This window comes from Diadema antillarum, unplaced genomic scaffold, assembly GCF_040938485.1.
Source record: "Diadema antillarum isolate AM-2024a unplaced genomic scaffold, OU_Dant_1.0 scf00000063, whole genome shotgun sequence".
In the NCBI taxonomy this organism is placed as follows: Eukaryota; Metazoa; Echinodermata; class Echinoidea; order Diadematoida; family Diadematidae; genus Diadema; species Diadema antillarum.
Window position 1 is genome coordinate 3,750,131 of NW_027270952.1, and position 24,342 is coordinate 3,774,472.

Here is a 24,342-nt window from a genome sequence, read left to right on the forward strand (position 1 = left end):
ACACAAGGTTGATGTGCGTAGTCAAATCTGGTATTGTCTTCCCTGACAGTTAATAGCTTTATTTGCTATTAGTCTAGTCAGCAACATTGAATTGCACTTTTGATGTGAAAGAAGAGATGAGCACTCAAAGTACCGCAAACACATTGTGGCGTTAGAAAACCTACCATAGGAAAACCAGTCAAGAGTTATCTGCTTGAGTTCGGGTACCAAAAAAATAAAAAATAAAAAATAAAAGAATCTCTATTCAAATCAATTACATCCACACATATATGTTTTCATTGAGTTCCAGTCACTTTCAATAATGACAGAATAACAGACTGTCATATCTTTGGTATTAACCATTACTGTCAAGGATAAGAAAATAAAACGATCATTAATTTTTGTTGTGTATTGAGGCACAGTGTAATTTGACGAATTCTCGTTCCCTCTTCACGTGATCGAACATATTTTGACTTCATACAAACTTTAACTTCCAATTTCATGCATTCCTACTTATTTATGGTTTTGAACATGCATGCTAATATAATTGTCTGCGAAACCGATTCCGCAGACCAGAACAGTCAAGAATAGCGTTTTGAATAGTCTGCCGAAATAACACATTATTTTTGATACTTCATTCTTATCTTCTCCTCTTCTCCTAACACTACATAGGTGTATAACTGAGATGTTTAATTTGACGCACGTGTGAGCACGATGGTGAAGTGGGTAAGGCTACTATAGAAACATGAGGTCCGAAATAGGTTCGAATCGTGCCTTTTTCCCAGCACTTACACTGAAGAAAGGCTGCCCTGTGTTAGTAAATAAGCTTGTTCTATTAAGGCTATTATTGTTGTTATATCATTTGGAGTTTGCCAAAAAAAAGTCCTGTTACTGCCAAGCTCACAATTATATGAACACACAAAAGTTAAAAACTAGTTCAGCATTTTTCAAATAGATAGCAAAAAAAAAAATAACCATTGGTAATTAATATATGTAATACATTACGCCCCCAGGATACCCGAGATAATCAAGTAGTGCTTTTCTTGCTGTCGTTCGTGAATTCTCATAAATGTAAAGATGGCGGTTCGTTTTATCATGACACTTTTCCTCTAGCCTTCTCGCAGCTCATTTGTGTATATTCTTAATCCTGTTATTTCTTTCTCTACGTCTCTTTTCCCCGAGCATACTTGGATATCTGTTATTAGGTTGAAACATGCCCTGTAGTCTCACCCAAACCCTTCATTTCAGTATATCCTACAACCGCGACCCGCGGTTGCCGCGAGGGCTGATTTCGCTGCAAATCTCCTCACCGATCCTATAACAAATTGATGAAACACTTATTAATATTGCAATTCATGGCGAATGAGGGCATACGAAAATGAAGAGTTTTGCAATGAGGTATTACCACATGCACTCACACACTCGTACACACTCATACGCATCACTGTACCATGGAAGTAAACGTAAGAATTCAAACTATTGACGGATATCCAGTGCAGGTGTTCGTGCACTGCCCGAACAGCCAGAAAAGGTTTAAACGTGCCTTAGGATAGGTTTAAATGAGAAATATGAAATGATAACAATATTAGATCTATAGTCTGGTTCGAACAAATCAGCGTACGATGTGATGCACTTTTTGAAGCCAGGGTTGTGGAATTGAACTGTTTACATGCAAACCTCCGTTATCATCCGCCTAAATACATTGACTCCGTAATTGACTGACCTTTCTTTTTCATCTAAACAAACTGTTCTGCTGATTACTGAATATATCAAGGATGATAAGGAACGAGAGATATTGGCTGCTATACAGTAAATCATAACAAACTCTTCTAATTCGTGTTGAACAGCACAAATATTATCATTTAGCTTGGTGACCAATAGTGCATAATGGATAATGGACCAATAAGACATGTAGTGGGGGGGGGGGTATGACCTTTACAGCCTTAGTTTGTGGAGCACGCGAGAGGGTGGGGTATAAGCTTATGAAGTACAAGACAATTTTAATCAAGACATGAATAGGCATTTTCAGTAAGATTTGAATTTTGATAGATTGAAAGTTACACAGTGTAAGTTATACTAATTAAGTAATATTTTCTCCTACATCCAAGTTGGATATCATATTCTATTCTTCTTTGTTATATTTGATGCATTTTCACGTAGAAATCTGAACATGAATTGAAATTGAATTGAAATTAATAGGTATTCAACTAATATAATTATATAGGGCCTACGTCACACGGATATAACGAGCGGCACTTTTACTCAAGGTTGACCATATAGTTTTTATGACCATATTCATCTAGTCATTGTATAAAATTGATGGTCTTTGTGAATGTTATTCAAGATTAATTGAAAGAGTTTGAAATGAGCTGAAGAAATAATTTACAGAAAATGACCTTATTTCTCTCTCTTGCTGTTGACACAGATTTTAGGGTTGCAGGTGGGAATAAATTATGAATTTCTATCATAACTAAGCAGATAAGAACCATGAAATTCATGACAGTGAAAACGGCGACGTTGATTAGATAAGGAAAAAAGGAGGCATTCGAAAATGGAAACCAATAAAACTTTCGGGAATTTCATAGCAAGCCAATGCCAATAAAAGCGGCATTTTCACGCGGCGACTAAAGGTGCTGGAGTTGGTGAAGCTGTGCGATGGAAAATATAATCATCATAATTCTGTATTTTCATCAATCTATTGCAAACTACATCTACCAATATACAGATAAAACTTCAATGAAGAGAGATTCAGAGCACTGCTGAAATCTCCTGGATGTTAACAGGTGAGCTCTATACATGTCGTCGGTTGGTGTGTTGTTGTTGTTGGTCTTTTAAGTTGCAATACCAATATCAATCTTTTGTGGAAACATTATGAAACTAGAAAACTAAATGATTTTTTTTTTCATATAGGCATCTATTTTCAGTTATCTTCTATAATTTGAAGTTTAAGTTTGAATCACTTGCGCTGATACTTGACTTTATGTTTTCTCTCCCTCTCTCTCTCTCTTTCTTTTTCTTCCCATCTTCCTCTTCCTTCTCTCATTCTTTATTTACATAATACATATCGGACATGCCCACATGCAATGCTTGCGATATGGATGACTGCAAAATCATATCAAAGAGTAGTTACAGGTACTCTAATTGCCTCCTCAAAAGTGGCCACGTAAGATCCTTCCACCTTAGATTTAAAGGCCCATCTTAGTGATTTCACTGGCGTCAGTATAATGACGAAAGTTTTGATGATGATCTTCTGTTGCAGCTGCAATCGTCCAGACAACAGCAAAGAATTAAAGCACTGAAATATATAGATAACGGCACTAATCAGCAGTTATGTCCATCAATCTACCGGAACACTCTTCGCATTATTAAGTTAGCGGTATAACGTCTTAAACGGAAAGGTCATTTGAGTGATTTAGTTCACGTATAGTAATAGCACGGACCCGGGAAATAGTTAGGAGCGTCTATCCATTCTGCGGGCGGAACGGTAGACGGTTTCGACACGCTCACGGATCCGATACGACTCAGCGACCTATTTTTTTTTTTTTTGAAGACACTGAATTTCGGTTACACTGACACTGTCATCCTATGACCATGTGTGTTAGTTTCGTTGGTAATATTTGCATTTACAAGCTGAATCTCCTTCTACCTCTACATAGTGTTATAGGTGGTTTTACTATGCTACCTAACTCATTGCTTCTATTGTCTATACATCAAAACAAAGAAAATTCATATTATTCAGTGGTAAAAATTCATTGATATTCATTTAGTGTGATGTCAAAGTCCCCCACACTTCCACGATACAATGATGATTAACTTCACCTTTGATCACGTTGATCCACAACTTTCGCCGTATCCACATCAACGACAACACTACCAATTCTCGCGCAACCTTACTTGCGAGTGTCCTGGGTTATGTTTTTATTTGTTTGTTTGAGTTTTATTTATGTTTTTTTTTGAGGGGGGGGGGGGGGAGTACTCAACATTCAAACAAGCATACACAGGGGCGGATCCAGGAATTCTGTAAAGAGGGGGCGCGTTTACAAAATTAAAGGGGGGGGGCGCACGCACCCTTCCCCCCCCCCCCCCATTTTTTTTCTTTTGATTTCTTTTGTTTCAACAAAAAATAAAGGGGGGGGGGGCGTGCGCCGGTTGCGGTCCTCCCTGGATCCGCCCCTGATACACATTATGTGTATGTAAGATAATACCAGTTGTAAGCCGACATGAATTGCCATAAAAGGTGCGCTGTATGTTAATATCACGTCGTCTGGTAGTAATGAACTTCAAAACGAATATCAGTGATGTGTGTTACGGTTTCAATAATCACAATCACAATCCTCCTTCATCGTATTTTTTGAGAACCGTACGTTTTGTCGGTTCAATTCTGCTATGCCTGGTTGGAATCGAAGACAACAAACAGGTACACTTAAGATATGTTATATACGCAGAAACACTGTATCTCATCTCGTTCTTCATCAGCTAGTATAACCACAGCGTGTAAAGTTGCAGGACAAGTGAGAGCTTGTAACAGCTATCGCATGCAACTCTCATTGCCTGAATTTCACACTCCGCGTGAATCGCAACTACATCCACCAGTACCCTGCTGTTTCACTCCGCCGCTACGCCGGGCAGATCTGCAAGGACATTCTGCGCTCAGCAGGGAGCAAACTCGAGTTCGTTTTAGTGAGACCTTGTTATCGCTGGAGACACACGGGAGTTTGAAAATTTGCCCATCCTACTATCGTTAATGACTAAGTAAATGGTAGGCTATTAGCCTGCGATGACAAGTAACACTCGCCTACCGTGCGAGATAGACAGAAAGAGAGAGAGAGAGGAGAGGAGAGACAGAAGAGAAATATGGAACATTCTTGGAATAAAAAGCTAACATTGCAAGTACTAGCATGATAGTGCTTGCAAATGAAAACTCAGAAGAAAAGAAGAGGATACAAACTCGAAACAAACACACTTACTTCATCGCATCCTCGGAGTAGATAACACCTTCGCATCAGATGGAGATAGCGAGAGCCAAGCGATTCTTATAAAATCCATGACAATAATGAGATTCAAGATCTCACTCCTTCAAAATAATCCCGCGTTCATGTGCGATGAATTTAAACAGATTACTACTTCGTCGAGAATCAAGAATAACATCATGGAATGAGGTAAATCAGATTCCAAGTCCTGATAGCTTCGTGAGGGATGCAAGAAGCACAGAGGTACTTGCTCTCAAATGGTGCGTGGCTAACTTGCAACAGTGACTGCGCAGGTTGTCCTCTCGAATACTCTCGCCTTCCACCAGCAGTAACTCTGAATGGGAACTGGGCGAATCCATTGTTACGACCGAATCGGGGGAGCGCCAGTGACTCATTCAGGACTCACGGGTGGATAACACTTTAGCGGCCATTAAACCGAACTTCAATTCAATGATCAATTTTCGGCTAATTGTGCAAAAAGGGGAATTAGTGAAATCTCAAGTTCATTACCAACATGTGATGGTTGATTCTTTTCTTTGATCTCCTTCGCTGTTTGGCCTTTTAACGTTTTACGACCATTTGGGTGAAGCATTTTTGTTCAGCTTGCGTCCCTCTCAACAACGAAAGATCCTTTTGTTACCTCTACAATAAGATTTGTTTGCGTGTTGAAGCGTCCCTTGAGGTGATAGAATTAGATAGGTGCATTTTACAAAGTCGGATATTGATCCATTTTGGACACCACTAAGCAAAACAAACAACCTCACAGACAATGTTTCATAGGAGGCGTATTAAAGGAGATGAGTAATGTAGACACTAAGATTACATTAGATTACACGTCCAAGAAAATAACGCAGTGAGATGTGTAATCTTTCAATTATTTACGGATCTCCTTTTCTCTTTTCATTCTCCATTCAAATAAGTTCGTATGGAGGCGCTATGCATTTACAGACACACATGCATGCGCATCAAGGATAACTCCCATGCATACGCCCATTAATTGATGTATTTGATGTAAAATCAAAATTATTTCATATTTACAGTCATTGTGCCATCCGTTTGCCACCCTTTTCCCTACGTTTGAAAAAAAAAAAGAGCGCGTAATTCGAGTGACAAACTTGAGGGGTTTTCATAGCCTACCCACAGACCACACGGAGAGTAAACGTAGAGGGGACTTAACTGGGATGAGAAGAAGTTGTAAATATTGACAATATACTGTCTCTGTAAGTGCACAGATTCTGTCGACATTTAAGAGCATCTCGTCCTAAAACGCAGCTAATAAAGTCAAGTGCGTTATTACCTTTCAGAGTAATGTTTGTTTGCAAAAACCTGCCCATCAGACAAGTGGCTATTGACTGTCAAGGATTGTTTTCTTCCTTGTTGCATAATATTTTACCATGCCTTTCTGAATGAAATGAGTCAGACTTTTTATGTTGTTGAGGTCATTGTGCCATCTTGAGTAGTAATGCCCTTTACATTGCACTTGACGCGACAATGGAGAGGGCCAAGCATTTTGGACAAACACGTGGGACTGAATAGCGTTTGCTCAGCTTAGGGACCACTGTGTTTGTCCCGATTACATTACTGGCTTTACTTTGCCTAGGAGTGTGCAAGGATTCAACTCTGTTGAACACAAGAATGGTCGTCGCAACGATATTCTCTTGTGGCACAAGCAGCACTAGTCTTGACTGACATGCATGGTACATAATTTTCTCTCGTAATTCCTAGGGTGAATACATTGGGTATTGTCCGGGCAGCTAGACATCGTTTACTTTTCTTGCAAACTTTGCAAACAGTAGTTCAATTAGTGACAAAGAAATAACAAGAAAGGCCCAAACAAGCACAGGAACTGAATAGATTGTTTTCGGTCTTGTGGAATGATGAAAAGTGATAAACAACTTTCTATTAATCAAAACTTTCACATTCTCTGCTCGTTAGTGTTCAAACAATGGTCTTTGCACGAGCATTCGATCAGACGACAACATAAATTTGAATAAAATCATCGACACTTTGTATTTCCCAGACTGATGCACATCTTCTATGTTATAGGAAGACAATATTATGACAATACGTACCAAGGTACAAAGGAACAATTGAAGTGTAGCATAAAAAAGGTAGAGACCCTAGAATAGCCAAACAAAGATGGTGGGGCTAAATTTCATGGTGTGCAATCCGTACGTTTCTAACTTTCCATCCAAAAGCTGTTTCCTTGTTGCTCGTCATTTGTCCTCCGATCAAAGCTTTTATATCATGGGCGTAATTCATACGATTGAACTTTGAATAAAGAAGCTAAGGATGTTAAAGTGTCACATGCTTTCAACGAATACACACAATTGGAAAAGGTGATATCACTCTCCTCACAGCTCCCTGGTTTCTGGTTTGGACACAAAGATATTAAACTCGTATCTTTGGTCAATGATATTAGCAACTGCAAAACTATCCCCCTAAAGGTTACTACAATACTCCATTTTTTTTTTGTCTTTTCCTAGTTATCCCAAGTCAACAAAGGACATTTGGTGAAGATTTGTATGCAATGCAACAAGAGACTTGCGAAATGATGACATAAGCAACTGACTTGAGTATGTGTTTGGTAATAGTAACACTGATTTGCAAAAACATGAGAAACTTTCAGATCGAAGAGATCAAGAAAAACATATCGATTATTAACTTTACTACTGGTGATTCAGTTTCGATTTTCCCTGATTTAGTAATTCTATGTGCAGAAGCACTTTCTTTTCTTTTCTTTTTTTTTAAAAGAAATAAACCGAAAAGACATTTGACAGTCTTCATTCAAACACTCAGTAAAATGAACAGCATCAACCACGGGTACCGCCACCGTGACCGGTAATCCCCTCCGATCTCTGCCCCGTAGTCCCAGCCTGTCATCGCAGCGAACCGTTTTCTTGCTGACGCGCGCCTGAAAGTGAAGGCAGTCTTCATCGCATCAACATGTGAGATACGACAGGATAAGGCAAATATAAACGAAGGATCTTCGAGAGTGGAAAATGGCCTCGCCGGAGGTCACTTAATAGCGGTCCTCAAGATCTGCTCCAAGGCCTTTTGTGTCCCAACACAGTTTAAAAAAAGGTAAGAACCCACCAAATTCTACGTTTTCCGTGTAGCTTTGCATATTAAATTTACTAGAAATCGTTATATAAACTAATTAAATCTTCAAATAATCATGATCTTATTCAAGAACAAATACGAACGACGTGTATGAATTCTCTTCATCAAACAACTCTGCATCTTATGCCCTAAGGAATAGGCAGGAAAATCACATGTAGCTAGGCACACCCACCACTTTTGATTGGGGAATCAAAACACAACAGTAGCAACAACTTTCTTCAAAATGTTCATTCCGTAAAAATTACAAAACAAAGTTTCAGAGACTGGTCATAGGCATTTCAGTCATCTTTAAAAAATAACAACAGGACACATAATAACGTAGTCTTCATAGAACTAAGCACAAACCACCCCCCCCCCCCAAAAAAAAGAAGAAGTTCAGATTCACCAAGAGTTAAACATCAGTAGACAATCATCATAAAGAAACACGAGTTCTACGTTGTTTCCTATTCCTTCCGTCACCATGAGTAGATTGAGCAGTCAATAGCAGACGTGCACGAAAAAGAGTTGATATTATATTGAAATCTGATATCTTACTATATTTGTTATAAAGCACGATGGGCCGAAAATGAGATTATAATTCAAATGTGAAATGAACACGGCAAAATAGTTGTGTGGGGTTCACTTGGCGGTAGAGGATTTACATCCAAACTCCTAAATAAATAAGCAATCGTGATCCTGCGGCCCACAGCCGCTGTTATTCATCTCTGGAAGAAATCATTCTCTCCTATTAATTTCGAAAATGCCTTCGATATTCGAGTTAAAGGGTGCCGTAAAAAGGATGAAACCAAAGATATAAATTCTTGTTGATACAAAGTTATATTTTTGTAATAAAAAATAATGATATACAAGACATTTTGACATGACTTTATTATTTGATGAAAAAGAGAACATCGCATTTGATTGCAGAACAGCATGAGATAAAGGTATTAGTATCCATTTCACAGACGAAATGTAGCCTTCAAATAGTTGCCGTAAAGATGTCACAATCGTGTGCTACATTTTACCTGCAGTCCTTCCTCGAGATGGCTTCACGTTATACATCGATATAATTATTACCTATACAACGTTATCTATAGTCTGTATCTTTCCTCTCGTTTCCTACCTAAAACACCATGACATGACTAGGACCCCGACTATATACATGCATAATTTTATACAAATTAACATATGTGTGTGTATCTCAGATGTTCTATACAATATTATTCACGGAAACTCTCATCATTTGAATGATATACCACATAACAAACAAGGGATCCTTACAGATCACAGTATACATGATACATTCTTTTTTCGTAAAGCGTGCAAGAGTACTGCTTTTGATGGTTTATACCTTTATCATTCGACACTGTCTCATCAATGCCTGCCGTTAGCAATTACTGCCAGCAGTCACAACCCAATCCGGTACTGTGTATTCAATTTCCTTCCTCCCCCCCCCCCACCCCACTCTCCCCCCCCCCCCCTCTCTCTCTCTCTCTCTCTTTCCATGCCCTTCCCCTCAATCATATACATTCTTTTCCTCTCTTGTCTTAGGGCACCATCGTATGTTTTACTCACTTAAAACACTGAAGCTACTGGTCACTTTTCCTTAAGTGTGCGTGTGTGTGTGGTTTTACTCACTTAAAACACTGAAGCTATAATGATCACTTTTCTTTAAGTGTGTGGTTTTACTCACTTAAAACACTGAAGCTACTGATCATTTTTCTTTAAGTGTGTGGTTTTACTCACTTAAAACACTGAAGCTACTGATCGCTTTTCTTTAAGTGTGTGTGTGTGTGTGGTTTTACTCACTTAAAACACTGAAGCTACTGATCACTTTTCTTTAAGTGTGTGTGTATGTGTGTGGTTTTACTCACTTAAAACACTGAAGCTACTGATCACTTTTCTTTAAGTGTGTGTGTATGTGTGTGGTTTTACTCACTTAAAACACTGAAGCTACTGATCACTTTTCTTTAAGTGTGTGTGTGTGTGTGTGGTTTTACTCACTTAAAACACTGAAGCTACTGATCACTTTTCTTTAAGTGTGTGTGTGTGTGTGGTTTTACTCACTTAAAACACTGAAGCTGCTGATCACTTTTCTTTAAGTGTGTGTGTGGTTTTACTCACTTAAAACACTGAAGCTACTGATTGCTTTTCTTTAAGTGTGTGTGTGTGTGTGTGTGTGTGTGTATGTGTGTGGTTTTACTCACTTAAAACACTGAAGCTACTGATCATTTTTCTTTAAATGTGTGTGTGTGGGGGGGGGGGGAGTCTTTCCTTATGATTTCTTATGATAACTCCGCATTCTATATTCTCCTTTTGAGTATATTAATGGATGTTATGATGTAAATACAGAAAGTGCAATCAAACAGTTGTATAAAATTAAGGGGCAATAATTTGTGTATGTATCATGTTGTTGTTGTTGTTGTTCATTTCCATCTGTGAAGATGGCTGGATAGCCCATATTCAGCTACACTAAGCTGGTCTTCCATGGGGTCCAGTTGGATGTGGGATGGGGACCACTTCACCGGGTTAGACACCCTGCTCTTTGCGATGAATGAATGAAGCGGGATCTTTTACGTGCATGAGCTGTGACTCTCTCATACACGGGACCTCCATTTTATGTCCTATCCGACAGCTGGATTGTTGTTTGTTTTTTGTAATTGCGATCAAACAGATATTCAGAATGAATATAAGACAGTGCATTCATCTTTGAACATGTAATACACCTCACTGAGCGTATTTCTCTTCTTGTTTCACAGAAATAGCATACTGTGTAAATAAGGGTTCCAACATCATCCGTCCATGCACAGGCTGTTGCAAATTATGGGAAGAGCTATAATTATAATCATGTTTTGGACATTTACATGTACATCAAAACAATCCATAGACGTTCACAAATGCCCTGTAAACTAACTGGAAACCATTCATTGATAATAAGGCGTTAACAGACACAATTGAAGTGTTGCAACAACCAACCCACAGAGATGTAAATCTAATGCTTTTTTTTTTTCAATAAAGCCTATCAAAATGACAAGTATTGATAACACGCACAAGGACCACGTGCGCAAAATTCAGCAAGCGAATTCCCCTCTTATTTCAATATCACCTGAGGTACAAACGACCTGGATTTATCGCACTCTCTTGCACTGAACTCAATAGGGAACACACGTTGGGGAATGATTTCAATGTATCCATTCTATCAGTGTCTCAATCGCTGGTCAAAATATTATTCATTTCAAACAACTGCTATCGGTTCCACGTCTGTTATCGGACACTATATCATAATGGAGTCAATATTGCCTGCGAAACTCCCCCTTTGTTTCTTTTTTTGCTCCCTCCAGTAAGTTAGGCGGGTCGGACGGTGAATTTTACGCCAAAGCTGTTGCAGTGGAGTGGAAAATTTTAATCATGAACCCGGATGAAAAGAAAAGAAATATCGGATACTGGGCGAGATTAAATACCGGATAATGAAAAATCCCGAGGCGGTGGAGCTATACAGACATCGGCTTCTTTTGACACGCAAAATAACGCCTTTCAAATAGTTCGTTGGAAAAAGGTTTCCTGTGCTCCGTGATATGTTCTTCACACTCCTATTCCTTAGCTTGACCCAACCAAAGTCGACGGTTTTGACTTGCTGTCGGCACTGATCGTCTACAATTTTGGAATTAGGGGCTGGAAAAAAACCTCTTAATGAATTTAGATTGAGAGCGATTTATACGGTTATGTTTACAGGCTATGAAGAAATATGAAAGGAAAAAAATGAAATAGTCGGTTATGTTACATCCTCAAAGAGTTACTTTTGTTTGTCAACTTTTGAAATAAGATTATTACTTTACAACGCTCGTAAATCTTGCTTCTATGCCAAATGTTCTATAGGAGGTGGTTTTCATTATTGTCACGAACTTATTGGCTTATGTATTCTTGTAAGGCATTTTGATAATGTTAGATGTGGGTTTGTCGCATATCTAACTATATGAAGAGAGAGTCAGATGTTTCGTTTTAAATTTGATTCATCCCAAGCAATTCAAATTTTTGCTTAAAATGGAAAGCTTTTGATATGAGTTGTTGCCTGATTTTAATTGTGGAAATGAATCAGAATAAAGGTTATAAAATGTATAAGCTTACGTATTATGATAGTAGAATATGCCTACATGTGTACCACAACACGCCAACCAAAAATGATGTCAAATGCTCCATTAATTTTACTCTCAATAAAGGGAAATACTGTGTTGTTCTCGATTCTGTTAAAAATCATCGTAAGACACTACAAACGTGAATATTTGAGCAAAATATCGTCGTGTCAATAAAAAATAAACACACAAAAGGAATAAGTGTAGCAAAAGAAAAGTATATATACATCCTTCATCAAGTGATGCGCCACTTGAAAGCTGATGGATGTTGTGTTATATATGTGGGTTGATTCCTTGATCAGTTAATTTGCAGCTTGACTCACAACCCCTGACCAGACAAATGATGTTATCTCTCGGAGCGCATGCTATAGAAAGAGTCATCCCCACACTGTAATCACCTGCAAGTACACATGCTGTTTGATCTCAGTAATCAGTCCGACAATGGTTGCTAGCTGTATCAACATCTAAAGAGCCATTTCCTGCGCGATGTATTGCCTGGTTACTGACTTAACGCGTGGAGAATAGATTCCTCAACAGTGGCTTTTGCACTGTGTCCACGAAAGATGTCATAAAAGCGATGTGCTCCACTACAAAATGTGATTAATGACATGATATGAGAAAAAAAAAGGAAATTCATCAATCTTGAATGAAGACAATGTACGTAGTACAGAGTTTACGTTTGACTATAATTTCCCTATAATCTTCGATTTTCACCGCTAATCTTACATTTGTACACAGTAATGTTTGTTGAAGTTTCAATTCTGAAATAATACGCAAATAATAATCATGATTATTATCATGAGCAGTGGAAATATAATAAACAGCGATGATAATGAAGATGATGGTAGAACTACCTGGTGAATTAGACCAGCAATATTAATGGTAATAATAATACTGATAAGAAGAAGAAGAGAAGGAAGAGAAGTAGGAGGCGGAATACGAAAAAAATAAAAACAATGATATCAACAAAACTACAGGACAACCGCATTGATAAACAAGCACAAAACATAACATAGTCTATGACAATCATAAGGATGTTTCGTAGAAAAAAAAAGTGGGAACGAACACATTTTCATCAAATTAAATGGTAGCATCAAAATTACTTGAACAATTTTACTCAGCTCCCCCATCCCCCACCCAACCCCCTTCTAAAAAAAAAAAAAAAAAAAAAAAAAAAAAAAAAAAAAAATCCGGTGCCTTAAACCCGCACGCAGAAAAATGAACAAACAAACAACAATGTGTAAGAATGTATGTTTACACATTTGGAGACAATTACTTCCTGGAACTATTTCTTTTTATTTTAACTGTCATATCACAAGCGGTGCACCCATGAAATTTAAGCTGAATTATTTATTTTGGAGCAAGCGCCATGAGCGCCTGACTTGGCGGATACCGGCGCTATACAAGACTTCATCATCATCAACAGGGATGGTACAGTTTTGATTGAGATGTTGAGATGGGGCTTCAGGTTTTTAACCTTTTTTGATGATGATTTTTTTTTTATAATGAGAAACCTAATGAAAGATCATATAATTCTTAAAGGTTTTCAAAGTTTACATTTCATCAAAATTGGTTTTTAGATGACTGAGATATCCTAAACAAAGCGATCCTAATAAAAGGATCGCTTTGTTTTACTCTGTTTTTGGATATCTCTGCCATTTCAAAACCGATTTTCATCACATAAAGCTTGAATTTCTCTTAGAAAATATTGTATGCTCTTTAACATTTCATACGGTGGTTTCTAAGTATCTAGCAAAAAAAAAGCTGAATCCTCACCTCAACCAATGTTATATAGTCTGTAACATTTCACACCAATGCAAATCATATCAATATCATCGTTAAACAAGTATCTCTCAAAATCGGGGTCGCAATAGAGGGCAAATGTCAGTAAAGATCGACGTGACATTATGAATGGATGTCATGCGTTTGATAAACTATAAAGAGAGGGCAGTTCAGCATGGAAATGTCAGTCGTTTCGTCTACATCTCTGTTTAAATCACAGATTGGTAAACTTGGCGATTTATACAAGTTCTCCATTTAGCTTGCTAAAGTGACAAATCCCTACTCAAAACAGTAACAGATGACATGCATGGTTGGGGGGGGGGGGGTCACGATTTGAAAACAGGGAGAGTTAAGATAAATACTTTCAGGGAGTTAAAGCGTCGAAAGCGTCCTTTGAAGTTTCCGGGGACATCTTGAGGTAGTCAAGAGGGAGATGAAGTCAGCTAGTGTCGAGATGGCAGAAGGATCGTTTGGAAAACAGGTATCACACGCAGAGGACTGGTTACAAAAAAGGGGGAAGGCAGGTTGAACTTAAGCTAGCAAAACGCAAGGAGCAACCCTTTTAACATGAGAAAACAACATATGAAATACCGTAAAATATGAAGTCTTAAACAATGGAATGTACGACAAAAGGTGTGGGAGAAAATAATAGAAGGCAGATAGAAGTAGGGCTACACTAATATTTACATTTTTAATGTATATATGAAATAATGTGCTAAATCATTCATGTATTCATAATGATGTAGACTTTCGCAAGGAAAACAGGGTACCCAGAAAGATTGTGTATGACATGGGCACGAAAAAGTAGACAGAGAGGAGGGGGAGGGGGAGAGGAGGAGTGAGAAAGCCCTAAAGGAGATGGCTGAGAAGACTCAAGAGCAAGATATTGCATCTTTGACAATGTGTGTGTGTTTGTGTATGTGTGTGTGTGTGCGTGTGTGCGTGTGTGCGTGTGTGTGCGTGTAAATTAAGAATGCAGTTGAACACTGATTGGAGAAACGCCGCAAAGTGGTGACGCACTAAGTTATTTTAAAGCCATGTGGTATTACTAAAGTCGGTCATACGATCGCGGATTTTTTTTTTTTTTTTTTTTTTTTTTTTGCGCTCACATGTCGCTTGAGTTGGTTTCGTACTACGAAGATAAGTCTTTATCCATGGGTATCATGGGCCCGTCCATGAAGCCATTGTGTAACGAGAAAATAACTTCACAAATATGACCTAGATTCAAAACTATATGGCTTAAGCTTGGATGGATATATTGTCATCTCAAATCATATCTACTTCTTGCCTTCGAACCTCATGTGGACAGACTGCTCTTTTTTTATAGCTCAGAAGCATGTATATATCATGAGGTTCCCTTCTATTGACGTGCTGTTGTCGTTTTATTTATTTGTGTGTGTGTTTTTTTGTTTTTTTTTTTTTGGGGGGGGGGACTTTCAGGACAGTTTGTATGATGGAAATCGAATACTTCAATCATTTTTCAATCATTTTTTTTTTATTTGTATTATCATTAGTAGTACCATTTTACCTCGATGTGATATTCCATTGTAACTTGCAGAGCTATTTCCTCCACTATTTAATTATTTAGTACCATTCAGTAGTAGGAGTAGTGGGAGTAGTATAGTGGTATAGTATAGTATAGTATAGTAGTAGTAGTAATAGTAGTAGTAGTAGTAGTAGTAGTAATAGTAGTAGTAGTAGTAGTAGTAGTAGTAGTAGTAGTAGAAGTAGTCGTCGTAATAGTAGTAGTAGTAGTAGTATAGTATTAGGAATAGTAGTAGTAGTATAGTAATAGTAATAGTAATAGTAGTAGTAGCAGTAGCAGTAGTAGTAGTAGTAGTAGTAGTAAAGACAATGAATAGTAGTATTGATAAAGTAGCAGTAGCTGCGGTAATGTAGTTTATTCATCTCAGATATATTTGAGCAGAGCGAAAAGATTACTATACTTCATTGGAGTTTCTTTGAAAGCCATTTTTTTTTCCGGTGGAGGGGGGGGGGGGGGTTAAGGGCCCAATTCCAACATGTGATTACACTGTTATATCATATGAATCAAAGTTTTCTCGTGAGATCTCCCTCTCATCCCCCAGGAATAACGCAGGATACTATATCACTCCGTGTCTAATGTGCAATTTGATGTGAATTTCAAGGGGACATTTTAAGGCATACCTGTACTTTTTAAAATTTCGAGTCGAAGCTGATCATTTCATATTCGAGGAAGAAAAGTTGATGGACGATATTCAATGAACTATTCAGCCCCTTCCTTTTGAAATTACTTGTGTAGGGTACAGTGTACATGTCTCTTCCCTAGATTTTCCCCAAACAACAAATTGTCAAATATCGCACTGTCGTCTTTTGTTTATGCCAGTAAGTTTTTGTTTGTTTGTTTGTTTGTTTGTTTGTTTGTTTGTTTTAAAGAATAAAAGGGAATATTAAACTGCACTTCCATATTCGTTGGCAGACTGTGTTTATCCTTCCTCTTGCGGAAGTGGCAAAAATTTACATATATCACAGATTCCAAGTGACTGTGCTTCTCTGTAAACATTTTTTTTTTTTTTTTTTTTTTTTTTTGCATATGAGTGCATGCAGCGTATCCGATTCCATCATATTTCGGTACTAAAATGTCAGCAGGTTTAAAAATATCAATTGGGAAATTACAACTGGGATTGTCTTCATTGGTATAAGAGCGTACAGAGGTGATCAATGGACGACCAGATAGTGATTGCAAGGTGTGTGATTAGAAGGGGCGTGGATGAGTGTCGCTGGGGTAGTAATTTCTGAGCGAGACCTCGGGCTCTCTTGGAAAGATGAGGAGGAATCGTGGAAGGGTGGGTCGCGAGGGAGTGAAAGTGACGGATTACACGCTGAGTTTCTTTCGTCACAAGATGCATGGATACATTCTTCCTACGTGCCGTGCCCAGCAGGACCGTATTAAGCACTCCCTTGTTTCTGCGCATCTTACCAAGCATAAAGGGAAAGAAATCCATCTCTTGCGCGGGCACACTCCAGGCCAAGGAATCGGCAAAATGTGCGAGGCGGAGGGCGAGAGATTGATTATTAAAGTGAGTTGTGAGAAACTGGAGCGCGGTAAGACCTGAAAGCATTTGCGAATGAATCAACGTTGATGCAAATTTCTCCAAATGAACAAAGCTTATTCTCGGCAAGTAGGCATATTTACTTTTGTTTGATTCGAGGTGCCTTCTAAAAGGAGGAGGCAACCAAAAGTTACATATTTCGAACGCACACACACACACACACAAACCACTTCCACGATGAAATATTAAGGAAAAACAGTATTAGGTCCTGACGGATTCTGGGTGAGGAAATGACTATAATAACTCTCCTTTTATGTCGTGGAACACAAAGCATATTCTAGTTTTAACTAAGACCAAACACGATCGAAAACAAGTGGTCACACTGTTTGCCTGGGTCTCATTCCCACAAGAGAATGGTTCTGCTAAAAAGGTCGCCCTTTTATGTTGAATTAAGATTCGCTGCAGAGAACCAAACAAAATCCATCCTGGTCCATACTTCCAACGTTGCACGTAAAGCAAACAAGCTTAGTACGCAGGTCATGCGATGGCTCAGCGACCACGGAATCAAACAGGAAGGGGTTGAATCATGGGGGTACAAACTGTACCTCTATGGTTGAATCGGAATTCTGTGTCCTCCATTGTTTATTAATATCAAGCCATAAGATATCTTACAGGACGACGATTTTCTTGGACGTTGTTTCTTTATGTTAATATGCCTATGCAAGCATTGCGGGGTGCCGTCATACGGAGGTAAACACACTGCGATTGAAACTTCTTTTTTGAGATACTGTGACAGTGAAGGTTACTTAATAACCAAGCGTTATCATCAAGTTCATCATCACTGTTTGGTGAGTAAACTGATCACTTGAGTCATCAAGAGTTTAACCGACGTGGAAGCTATTGTGCTTTCTATACCAGTCAAACATATTTGGGATTATTCGTAAAAGAGCCATGGTAACCATACTAACAGTTAAAAGATTCAATAGTTGTGCTGATATCAGTTTGTAATAGTTTTATCATCGACGTTACAATTCTGGCATTCCCTTGAAGTCGCGGAATTACCTGATGTGTGGCATTGATCTGATTTACCACTATACTTCAATGTGAGATCAAGTTCAGCAGTGACAAAGTAACTGCGCGTTACCTAAAGTTTTTTAATAGTCGTTTAGTCTGACTGTACCTCAAGATCTGTACAAACTTCAATGGGTTCGCAGCATTGTATGTAGCTATTGTTTTGTCAATGAACTAACCACTTTACTCTCGTAATAGATGACCATAAGGCCATTTATCGTGATAAACAACAGACGTTTGGGTCGCAGGAATTTCGATCTCGTCAGCCAGCGGATCGAAAAGAAAAACTCGTCGGGCAGCCAGCCCCCGAAGGAGTTTATGGATTGGGGCAAGGGTGGACTCCAAAAACCCCGCCAACTGCTGAATGACGTTTCGTTCCTTGGAGATGATGGTGAAGAAAATACAGTGGTCATGGGATAAGTCTGCAGAAACTTCCAAAGATTGATGTAAACCAGTCCTGTGTTCCTCATTGACAGCTATATAAGGAAGGACCAGGATGGAAATACTGCTTGTTTCATTTCTTTGCCAGCTCTAGCACATAAGCGAATCGCTCTTACCGGGATTAACTGGAGGTGGAAGGAAAGAGCCAGATGATTGAAGTGTTCGAGGAGGAATTTCGGACACCCGGAATCACACACATCCAATTCTCAAAGGTCAATGAAGAAATTGGTGCAAAATTATCATATTTCTCCCCCCCCCAAAAAAAACCAAAACAAAACAACAACAACAACAACAACCCCAAAACAAACAAACCGACGACTATGCAGAGTTCTTGGAAATTAACTGTTTTTATAAAAATGATTTGATCGAGACAGTTGATGTGTTATTCAAGGAAAAGACAAAAACAGACCTGGGCCCTGTTTCATAAAGCTGTTCGTAAAGTTTCGAATGACTTACGAGCGACTGGTGATCAGTTCTTGTGCTGAATTATTGAAATAAGTATTGATGTGCTGTATAAGTATAGCACATCAGAACTGATCACCAGTCGCTCGTAAGTTGTTCGTAACTTTACGAATAGCTTTATGAAACACCCCCTGCACTCAGACTGTCGTCGGTAAAGGAACATTGTTGTGATCATTAATAGCTGTCTATGCCAGGGGGTCTGTTATTAAAGATAGTATTGAACTCCAGATGGACTCTACTAGCAGCCTAAAAGGAAATTCCGCTCGATACAAGAGTTGTCTTTGACAGAAACAAAGTGCAATGTCAAACAGATCACTGACAGCATGAATTATTATCATCATAGGACGAACCATCATGAAGTTAAGATATTGAAGCTTTACGAAGCAATGCTGGTGGGCAAAATAACATCCTCAACAAGTTAGATGAAAGGCTAATGTCACCGCCCTACAACATTTCCATTATTTACTTTTCATCGTTTTCAAGAAAAAAAAATGTGGGTCAGTTTCCTCTGAAAGAACATTATCATGATAGATGGGAAGGAGAGGGCAATGCAGGGATGCAGGTCAACCCACTCCCCTCATCCAGCTCTAAAAGAAATGAATAAAAGCGATCATCTCAATTTCAGTCATTTTGTTCTACCTTGAGTCATGTTGAAAATTGTTCAAAAGTACCTAGGAAAATTACACTGACATTAGATTTGTTAAACTCTTCCCATTCGTTGAAATTCAAAAATCTTTCTCGCTGTAGGTAGGACATATGAGCCATTTTCTATTCACAGACTTTACAGCTGATATAATTACCGCCGTCATAACAACGCACATCGTAGACTTCTGGGCATCCTGTCGAAATAAAGAGGATTTCATGAAAAGAAAATGACGTTCGCTCGTTTTACATGTAGGTCTGTTTGTATCCCAGCATTCACTTGTTTTAAACCTAGATTTGTAAGGTGAAAATGACCACCTACAAACAAGTAGTAATGGGATTAAACAATTTTCATGTTTCATGGCATGACAAAAACGACATTTTTGCTGTCAATGTATGTTTAAAAATAGTAAATCCATGGAAGTGACGTCATCACAATGAGAACAAAAACCATCTCCAGAAGAATTTAGTAAACATCCAAATTTCAGCCCAAGATCGAAGAAGACATTTTTGCCTAGGTGTGCAGCAATATCATCACGATTCGTGTCAAATGATTTCATTACGATGACAAATTGGTCTATTAGAATGTTTCCCAGTCCTTGCCATTGAACTTCGCCGATACGACGGGAAAATAGCGATCTCCCAGACAAAAACGTTGAATGAGGGAAAGAAATCGTTATCTGGAAAATGTCTCTTCTGCAGGAGCTCTATGTGTCAAGGGTCAAATTATCCTGACAAATTGCTCAATCTAGATAATCCCTGTTTTCGAAAATGTGAGGACGCAATCATCACAGGACTGCTAGAAATATGTATTCATTAGGTCGCTGTCACTGCGTGCAGATGACTGAAAAAGGTCAGGAGGTATGGGGGGGGGGGGGGGTCACGAGGCATAATCATCACCTCCAATACACTTCAGATCGAAAGGTGACCGCAGGCGCTCGCTTGGCAAAGTCTCGTTTCAAATTTGATTAGGGTCTTTCGAAGCCTACATTGGCAATGTAATTTGACACACGTCATCGAATCATGTTATCACGCACATTCTCTCTTTTCTCTCCATCTCTCTCTCTCTCTCTCCCTCCCTTTCTCTCTCTTCTATCTTTCTATCTTTCTATATTTATCTATCTATCTATCTTATCTAGCCACCAATGCCTTTACGAACTGCTACGAACGCCGTATGAACAATTTTTAGACAATTTCGTAACATCTTCTTAAGAAGGCCGTACGAAACCAGCGTTCGTAAACCGTTCGTAGACAGTTCGTAAGTTCGTAGGCTGGTCGATGATCTTGTCCAAGATTTTTTTTTTTTAACTTCGTACGAAACCCTCTCTTCGTGAGGCGGGAGTAGGAACGTCGTACGAACATTGTAAGAACTACGCAAGATTTTGTAGGATCGAGAGACAATTCTAGAAGCCTTAAATTTTTACGATGATTGTAAGAACGTCTTCAGTTGTTCATAGAGGGCTCTTACGTCTTTCGTAAGATGGCCGTAAGTCTAACGAAAGAATAAAGCTACGGTCACAAAGCTTTGTACGAACGATGCGAATGTTACTGTTCTTACGAATTCTGGGATTCGTAGAGATTCGTAGATCGGACACAGATTCTTACGGCCTTCTTACGAATTTCGTACGAACGCTTTTTAATTCGCAAGAACAACTTAAGACCTTTTAGAGAAACGAAAGGATTTTCAGTTATACAATGGCCGTAGAATTCGTAAGTTTTTCATAAGAATGCCTTGAGTTATTCTTTCTTCAGTCTTACGGGCATCTTACGATTTCTTTTTGTCGTAAATTCACGGCACTCTTAAGTCATTCGTAAGAATATTTCACGACTTTTTTGTATATTTTGTGAGGTTGTTAAAAAGACGCTGCCATGTCCTGTCGAAAATTATGTAACAGTTGAAAGAATTTAAGGCTTCTAGAATTGTCTCTCGATCCTAAAAAATCTTGCGTAGTTCTTACAATGTTCGTACGACGTTCATTCGGCCGTCTTACGAAGAGAGGGTTTCGTACGAAGTTAAAAAAATCTTGGACAAGACCATCGACTAGGCTACGAACTTACGAACAGTCTACGAACGTTCTACGGACGCTGGTTTCGTACGGCCTTCTTAAGAAGATCTTACGAAATTGTCTAAAAATCGTTCGTACGGCGTTCGTAGCAGTTCGTAGAGCCATTTGTGACCAAGCCATTACAGAATTTTCAACAGGACGCAGCAGTGTGTCTTTTTAACAACCCGACAAAATATTTTAAAAATCGTAAAGCTTCTTACGAATGACTTGAGAGTGACGTAAGTTGCACGTACGACCATCTTACGACAAAAAGAAATCGTAAGATGGCCATAAGTCTGACGAAAGATTAACTCAAGGCATTCTTACGAAAAACGTACGAATTCTAGGGTCATAAATCATTTCGTTTCTAAAGGTCTAAAGTTGTTCTTGCGAATTAAACAGCGTTCGTACGAAATTCGTGAGAAGGTCGTATAAGAATCTGTGCCCCATCTACGAATCTCTACGAACTCCAGAAGTCGTACGAACAGTGACATTCGTACGAACGCATCGTTCGTACGAACCTTTGTGACCGTAGCTTTATGCAGACAATTTACGTGACGAATGATAACACACATTAAAAAAAAACAGATATAAGTGGAGAGGGGAGGAATTCCTACTGTATACACAACTCATATAAACAAACTTATTACCTTGGACAATGAGTAAATTGTATAATATCATGTTCATGTGTGTGTGTGTGTGTAGGAGAAGACGTCGGAATCTTTGAAGTAATACAGTGTTGTAAAATATCTAAGGAAATAATTTCTTAGATATTTTCTTCTACGAGAGTGTTTGTACATTGAACGACATGTTCTCCCATATGGTAGAAAAGAGAGGCACTTCCCTATGTTTATAATATAGTCAAGATAATATTACTGCTATTTCTTTCTCCTTGATAGACTATGCTACAGAGCAAATGATACAATGCTATTTCGGGAAAACAACCAACCAGAACAGTGTTGAAACAATACTTATTATAGTAGTTATTCCTGTTAAAGTACATTCACTGGCCCAAAGAGACCTAAGGGTCCGCGTCAAGGTATACTGTGGGTATACCCTGTCGCTACACACGCACTGTCGAAGCAATGTCAGCCTTAGGAGTTGACTCCATATGCTTATAAATATGCATGTCTCGTTTCGAAATCCTTCCACTGCCACGCTGATAGAATAATGAAAGTCTTGAGTGGTTCGGCATTCTGCTGATACATCAGTATGAGCGGAAAAGGAAGAGCAAGATTAGACTTATAGTATATTGCAACAAGGCAAATAAGGCATCTGGACGTATTTGCGGTGTGTGTGTGGAGGGGGAGGGGGGAGGTAGCCTTGTAAGAATAAAGAAGAAATCTAGATTTAAATGACAGGATTTTTTCCTTAAAAAAAACCCAAACAGACAGTCATCTTTGTTGAAAGGTCATCGAGAAAATTTCATATCAGATCTCAAAAACAGAACCATCTTTTGGAGAATCGCTTCGACATTGCTGGAAGGTTAGGCACAGAGATGATATTGGGAGATTCTTCAAGATTGAGACTCTTTCTAAATTATATATCTCATACTCATAAGCTGGCAGAATTGAGAAGAAATAGGCTGGATATTGCCTCCCATTGATATTAAACGTTGATGTTGCCCAGAGGTTATGTCAGGTTGCAAAAGTATGAACTAACGCACATATGGCATTTTGTTCATAATTATACTCGTTTTTCACTTTATTCCCAGTCGGTTCTCAGGTTGTTGTGATAAAGAACAATTTCAATTGCAAATGGCTGTGGAAAAATAGGTAATTTCGGAGGATAACAAAGTTTGCAGGAATTTCTCCGTTGCTGTTAAGCCAGGGTAATAATGACTAGTAATTTAGTTAGGTTAATTGAGTCATGTCTTCCCATGGCTCTGTAGCATGCATGCGCTTTCTTTCACATAGCTTGCGAGGTTATTATAGACGATCCTGCTTTGGTAATGTAATCATAGATATGACCCCCATAATGACTCGCGACTTGCAATCCATGGCGTTTTTATGTATGCATGCATACATACATACACACATACATACATGTGTGTGTATGTGTGTGTGTGTGTGTGTGCGTGTGTGTGTGTGTGTGTGTGTGTGTGTGTGTGTGTGTGTGTGTGTGTGTGTTTTGCATTAGCAATATTGGTGACATTTTAGAAATCTTCGCCACAGAGGAAGAATCTCAAATACAGTAATAGATTTTTCCAAGAGATATGTTTGAATATTGGTTCCAAAATTACAAAACCAGTCATGTCAATTTCATGACCTCTATCTTTAGAAATCCCCTTCGTTTTCTATGCGTAAATTCGATATACCTTCTCCCGTTTACGGAGCAAAAACTCAAGTCAAAATATCTTCCTGTTAAGAAATAGTGATTCATGTGTGTAAATTGAACGATCTTTTTCAAAGTTTCGAGGTCTATTTTTGAGAGGTGATAGTTACTGCGTTCTAGTCTATTTGGGCGGGTTGTACACAATGTACAAATACGAACAAATAAGAAGCATAGATTTCAAGATAAATTTATCTGGGTGATTGTACATCAACCTTTCTTTCACAAGATTTATTTTTACAGGTAGGTAATTCCGAAGAGGAATTCTGAAGAGTTTAGAAAACGGAATTAATCAAACAAACAAACAAACAAACACATGAGGGTTTCTGTAGCGTGTGCCTTCTCTTTGCCCAAC